Source organism: Camelus dromedarius, chromosome 2, assembly GCF_036321535.1.
Source record: "Camelus dromedarius isolate mCamDro1 chromosome 2, mCamDro1.pat, whole genome shotgun sequence".
Taxonomy (NCBI): Eukaryota; Metazoa; Chordata; class Mammalia; order Artiodactyla; family Camelidae; genus Camelus; species Camelus dromedarius.
Genome location: NC_087437.1, coordinates 88,458,431 through 88,465,784, shown reverse-complemented (window position 1 = coordinate 88,465,784; position 7,354 = coordinate 88,458,431).

Sequence of the window (7,354 nt, the reverse complement as noted above, 5' to 3'; positions counted from 1 at the left end):
TCTACAACTCTTTCTCTGAGTGAAGGAATGTTTGCCATAATACCCACAAATGGATGCATGCAGAACAGTGTACAGCAAGTGGGGCCCAGGACATCAGGCAACACCATCTGAATATAAGTGGGGATGTCACAGACAACACATCAAACACTAAGCATCTTTATGATGGTCGGCATGCAGACAACATCCCGAGGACCCACTAATAGGGTCTGGAATAACAGACTCAAAGAAATGCAGCAGTACTGGAAGAGTGAACAGATTGCTGGGCTGAACTGCAGTCGTGAGAGCCAAGAGTGTCATGCCAAAGATTCCTGGAATTGTCAGGAGCGTTGTACTACCTGAGTTAACACAGAGACGATACCAATATGCCCAGGTATACTTTTTGGAACTAGAATGACATTCTGGTTAGTTACAATAACAAAAAAAAAAAAAGGTAAAATTAATTATCCTAAAGAGTCATGTTAGCTTAATCCGCTCTTTAAGGAAATGCTTTCTATAGGAGAATACATCAGCTATCTAACCAGCCAGTGTTGTTTCATTACTCCAAACCCTTCAAGTGGACACAGACCATATTACAACAAGACTGCCAGACAGCTTTTTGATTTGTATACAAGTTTCTCATCCCATTTTGTTAGTTCTTGTCAGTACCTTTATAAAATGTAATTTCACTCTTTAATGACATAGAATTCTGGATTGTTGGATTGCCTAAACCCTTACAGAAAATCTTCTCTCTTTCACTCACTGTCATATCCAGGGCTAACCATATGTGGAAGCATGTGTGTGTGGGCATACACACGTGCACAGTATATCTCAGGACCACCTACACAAAAAAAGTCTTACAGTCTAAGATTACCATGAACCTCCAGGGAAGGGTGGTTAGTGTTTACATCATAGGTGGTAGAATCATTTGATGTCTAAAGACAGTACTTTTCCTCATTTCATTCTGTAATTACAAGCAACTGAAGGGGCATAATGAGAAAATTGGAATACTTGATAGAATACGTGGATGCAGCATTCAGGGCAAGATGTAGGAAGAGGAAGGATATATTAATGATAAATAACTTGATTTACAGTGAAAATCACATAGCAAAAATTTGCAAGTAGAAAAAAATGCAGGGAGTTATACTTTTTAGTTGTTATTGTTGACAATGTGCAAGTGATCAAAAGAATACAATGAGAGAGCTGAAATGTCAGGCAGCTACCTCATTAGACTGGAGTTAAGGAATTGTATCTAATGACTACATTATGTTATTCCTTCACTGAGCTGGAGAGGGCTAGGAGGAGAAATATATTTAAGTTTACTCTAACTATAAAATCATGGTGGATATTTGCAGTCCATTAAGTGGTCTTGGGGACTTTACTAACATCTTGGTTGACTCCACTCCACTGACTTTCTCCATTATCTCCTTTCTTTTGTTTTTTTAAACTCTACTTTAGAGACACTCACCTAAGAAAAAAGGTAATTATGTGATAGGTTTTGCTTTAGATCCAAAGGACACTCTGAATGATATATGGTCAAGATAGGGTAGGTTGTGCTCAGTGACAAATAATTGCCAAAACCCAGTGGCTCAACACATCTAATGTTTATTTCTTATTCACATAAAGTGAGCCACGGTTCTAGACAACTTCAGGACAGCAGTTCCCATTCACCAACATTGATTTAGTGTCCTTTTACCTCTTGGACCCATCATCTTAATTTGTCTCCTTAACAACTACACTGCACACACTGCAGGGAAAGTCCAAGGAAAACTGCTCATGAGTTCTTCACTGTCCCAGCCAAGAAGTGACAGACATCAGCCTGTACTCATCAGCCCAGAATTAGTCAGAAGGCCTTGTCCATCTGCTAGGGGGCTTGAGAGTGCCATCTTTTCTGTGCATAGAAGCAGAGGTTATCCAGATATTGGAGAGCCTTCAAAATGGTTATCACACCATAGCTGCATTTTTAAGACAGTGAGGTTGTCTTGTAAAATAACTTTAATAACCTTAAAGAATATCTAAGTAAATATGAACCAAATTAAAGGACTTGGCTGTTTTTCTACAACTTGAAAGGCCCAGGAAAAACTGAAGATTTTTATGGGCAATTTGGTTAAATTCACAAGTGATGGCCAGAAAATATAGACTGGAAATGTGTTTTCTATGTGCAGTGAAGGCTATCAAATGACAAAAACACAGGAAGGCAACTCAAAAAGATGTTTATTTCTTCAAACCTCATTTACCAAATCCCTAAGAACAATTTCTGCTCTCCTCTTGCAAATTTTCTATCTACTCTTATAAATGTTATTTAGACAAGGGAAGGCATTATTGTATAATTTCTAAGATGTCTTCTGTGCAGTTTATCTCTCACTGGCTTGCATTCCAAAATTGATTAGGTAATATGAATAAAATTATTGTATTGTTTGCTTTGATATTTACATAACTAATGGTGCCTTTATTTTCTTCTATATCAACTTAAGATACGCTTTTATAATATGACTTGCACGTTTCTTAGAAGGGTAACTCAAAAAATACACATCATGAGTGAATTGTTACGTCCTTAATCCTTACACTCTGTGCATCTACAGCACAGTAAACATCATTACTGAAATCATGCCATTCTTAGACAGTTAGCATACTAAAATAAAAGTAGACAGCCACAAATTTAAGTGGCTATCCAAAGTTAAGCTCTGTGTCATTTAAATTATTACACATGAGCTGATTCTAAAGATGGCAAAAACAGTATATTAATGTAATTTTTAGAAGATTGCTGTATCCACAAATTATTTCATAGTGAAATTCATCAAAAAATAATGAAAGGACATAATTCATTAACATGGAAATATTTAGTTCATAAAATGAAAACGGTTGTGACTATTACGAACTTGAGTTCAGGGGCTCTAGCCAAGTCTCCTGCCAGAACGCATACTATGTAAAAGGACATCCCATCCTTATACAGTGCTCTGTCTTAGCCAATAGTCTTGAAAAGGTAATGTTAAATCTCCTCCCTTCCAATTTATTCCTGACACACTCCAGTCATTCATTGGAACTCCTCTGGCAATTGTCACATTTAACCTTCATCTCTTTAAACCCACTGGACATTGCTCAGTCTTCACCTACAGTGATCTCACTAGTTCATGTCACAGTACTGATCTTTTCTGACTTCTGGAAAACTACTCCCTCTTCTTCTGTGACATGCCATTTTCTTGATTCTTCTCCCAGTTCCTCAAATCTTTTTCTTCATCGTTTCCCTTGTGACCTTCTTTCTTCACTCTCTCATTAGGTATTACTGATTTCTATGACTCTAATTTTTCTCCATTGAATTTTTCTATGTTAATCTACCTTTATCTTCTGGGTGATACTACTTACTATCATATTTTAACCAAGAGACTGCATGCTAGTAATGTCCATATCCATGCATGTAACTCTAATTTGGCATCTGGATTTCATATTTTCATAGAAAACTGCCTGAGGGAGATATATTTCCGGACGTTCTCCAGATACTTCCTGTTCAGCGAGCTCACCTCATGTTAACCACAAGAATTATACATCCTGAATCTCAGCTCACATACTGGCACTACCATCAACACTGTAATGCAAGACAACCAAGTCATTCTGGATGCCTGTTTCATACTGTATACATCAATCAGTTCCAAAGGCCTTAGACTTTTACTTCCAAAACATTTCTCAAGTCTAATGTGTCTTCTCTATCCAAAATAAGAAGATCCTAGTTCTGGTCCTCAGTCTTATCTTGCCTACTCCAATATCTCCTCACTACATTCCCCAACTCCAGAATTCCTTGCATCAGATATACTCTCTGATTATTCTGTTGCCTCTGCCTCAAATATCCTTTCCCTGATTCTTTCCCAGTTCTTTTCATCAATTAGTATTCTTCCATTAAGATTCAGCCAAGTGTCATTCCCTATCAGGCAGTTTTCTGAGTCAGCTTTGTGTGCTCACAGGAAATGTGAGCACATGCTGTGCATGTCAGCTCTGTTTATCTATTCATTCCTTCAACTCTCATGATGCTTACCTTCTTGTAATTAACATTTGTTAAAAAGAATGTTTCTCCTTTTTAATGGATTTCTAGCTCCTTGAGGGCAGAAATCTTTGGAGTACTAGGGCTCAGAACAATGTCATTCCAAGTCTGGGAATTCAGAAGGTGTTAGTTGAATTGAGCTGACTTATTTCCAGCTTTCCTGTTCCTGCTTCACCTCACTGTCTCCTTACAAATAAGTCTTTTCCCTCCTTACTCTTTCCTCTGCGATGCTTCATTAACACTTTTTCATTTGTGTTTAAAGGAAAGAAGAAAATGTACTAGAACAGAAGTCACAGAAGCCAGACATTTATCTAGTGGTAGCCATGCTTGCAATTTTATCAACTTCAGTTAGCCCACATGTGAAAATGAGGCCATGCAGTAGGTCTAAAATGCTGTAGAGCAGGAATGAGGAAGATCAGGCTGTGCAGAGAACAGTATAAAGATAGCGAAGGAATTAGAATTAAATGTGTTCCCACTAATGGAAGAGATTGGAGCTAGGTCTAAGTACACAGTCTTTAGTTTTATAATGTATTTCACCACACATGCAGTTACTTTAATAATCGGGTTTTTTTCTCTAGCTACAAAATTTTAACCTCCTCCTAAGTTTGAAAAATCTTGGAATTCTACCCCTATGTCAACCATCGTTTCTGTTATGTCCATTTTCTGTGTCTTTTCATAGACATTAGCAATTGCCAGTTTTCATGTTTCTGTACAATCATGAAATATATTTACAGCGAAAATAAATTTTATTCCTTTGAGGTGTTTTTCACTCCTCTTAGCTCTTCATCAAAGTCCCTACCTACCTCTTTTCACTCAAGTAACTGCTGATAGCACTTCCTTTCTTATAAAATAGTAATTAAACAGTCCTGTTTGAGTTCTGTAGGTCTCTTATTTGGTGATTTAAACTTCAATGGTAAATATATCCAAATCTCATCAGAGCACTCAATACCAACACTAGGTTAATGTAGTATTTCTTTTACAAATCAACTACAGTGAATACATCTCTAAATATTTATTACAACATACAGTGTATGCTTCAAGATTAGATAATAAACACTTCAAAACAATACAGTTTTATTTACAACATATCAATAAATGCACTGAGGTAGCTGATACTTTCTCTGTGGGTACGGAATCTACACCTTCCACAAGATTCAAAACAGAGCCAAAACATGCAACAACGTATTTCTTTGACTAAGAAGAGAAAGAGAAAGATTTTCTTAGAAAAATATTGCTTGAGAGCAATAAGAAACATTCGTAAGATGACATCTTTCTCATGAAACTTTGAGAATAATATTTAGAAATGTTCCATACAAGTTTCTTCTGGATGTCATCCTCAAGCACCATTAGCCCTGCTCAGACACCGCAGTCCTGTGCGCTCAGGTTCTATTTTCTGGAGGAGGCTAGCAGATGGAGCTGCCACTTCGTCCCAACAGAGAGTTTGGTAATTTCACAAGAGGTAGTCAAAAAATGTACACTGGAAAAATGCCTTTCTACACGCCCACTCAATGGGAGTTGTAAAATGTCAACGTCAAAAAATTTTTTTAAAAAGCAACTCAAAAATGTTAACTTCTTCAAGCCCCATTTACCAAACCACTAATATCACTTTGTTGCTCTCCTTTGACTCTCTTTAACCCCATGTACATATGCTACCTAATCAGGCCAGAGACTGAATAACATTTCCAAAATATCTTCTCTAGGGCATTGGTGGTTCAATGGCAGAATTCTCACCTCCCAAAATATCTTCTCTGCTGTTTGTTTTTATCTAACATTGATGAGCTAATACTCTAAATGAGAAGGGTCTGTATTTCTTTCTTTTGACTTGATGTAAGTGGTTACCTGTTTAATGCCCTCAACTTTATTTTAATTTTAAATTATTTGTATGAATTTCATAAGTACAAATTTAGAAATATAAACTTTAAGTTAATTACTAAGTTTCCTTCTTCATGAGACTAGAGTATAATAAACATCTTTAATGAAATCATGCCATACTTAGGAAATTCTTGTACATAATGAGAATTATAGGGCTAAGTATTAGTAACCATTCTCAAGTGGAACAGTGCATCATTGAAATCACTATATGTGATATATATGAAGATACAAATGTCAATATCTTTAAAAAGCAAAAATAAAGACCTCTCTTAAGAATACTGAAATGGCTTATTGGATTGTTAAATAAATAAACATAAGTAATATTATCAATAAATTTATAGCTCTATTTCAATATATTTTACAATATAACAGCAAAAAATTATTTTGTAGCTAAGTTCACAGAATCTTAATGAAATGAAATGTTCAAGATAAACATAACATAGTAAAGATTAAAACAGATAAAAGTAGACAAGAGCAAGAGTTAATATTAAACACCTGTTACATTACCTAAAATAAGGAATAACTAGAACTGACCATTTAAATCATAGCAGTGCTTTAATCACAAGTCTCTTTCAGTCTTAGTAAGTAACATTCTAACACAAGCATTGTGTAAGTCAACTCTGTTCCCTTGAAGCATTAAGCTTCTTTTGGTTCAAGTTTCCCCATTCCTAAAAAAGTGGCCTTTGTTCTTGTGACTCCAGACAATAGTTTCTGGAGTCCTCTAAGTAAAAGAGAATAAGGGAAGCCAAAGCTGTCACAGTTATGTGTGACTTCCTTTTAAAAAAGGTCCCCAAAGCTGCCATGTAAAACTTCTTCAATTCTATCAGAAATTAGTCCCATGATCTGCTCGGGAGGCAAAGGGAGATTGAGAAATGTTGTCTTTAAACTGGGTGTTCACAACCTTAGACACAAACCAGAGTTTCTATTCTGAAGGGAAAAGAAAGAAGAGACATTGGCCACAATTTTAAAATGTCTATTAGAGAATCTTCCCTCAGGCATTTTTAATATTTCATGTTTCAGAACTATTAAACTAAAGAAAAATCTTATCAAATTTGCAATTAAGAATTTTTTTTAACCAAGGTAAATAATTTTTTGACGTGTACAGTTCTATTCTGTGGAGCAAATACCATATTGCTTATTATTTGGTAGATGTATTGCCTGATATATATTATGGAGAACACTTTAATGGACAGTCAAATTGGATGTTGATTAATCAATCTATCATCATCACAACATCTTGGGACAGGCACCCTTTAGGAACATGACATTTACACCAGGTTGTACCCTACTTTTGTGAAGTTAAATAAAGATACAGCAGAAGAATCAATTCCACATTTTTCACAGGGCTTCGTAGAGGGGGATTAGCAAAAGACTGCCTCGGAGTCATTGGGGGATACCTAAGCTTTATTTACTGTGGGTTCTGTAAAATGTGAGTTTCACTGTGTTCATATTAGTGCTTTCTGTGACACTTTT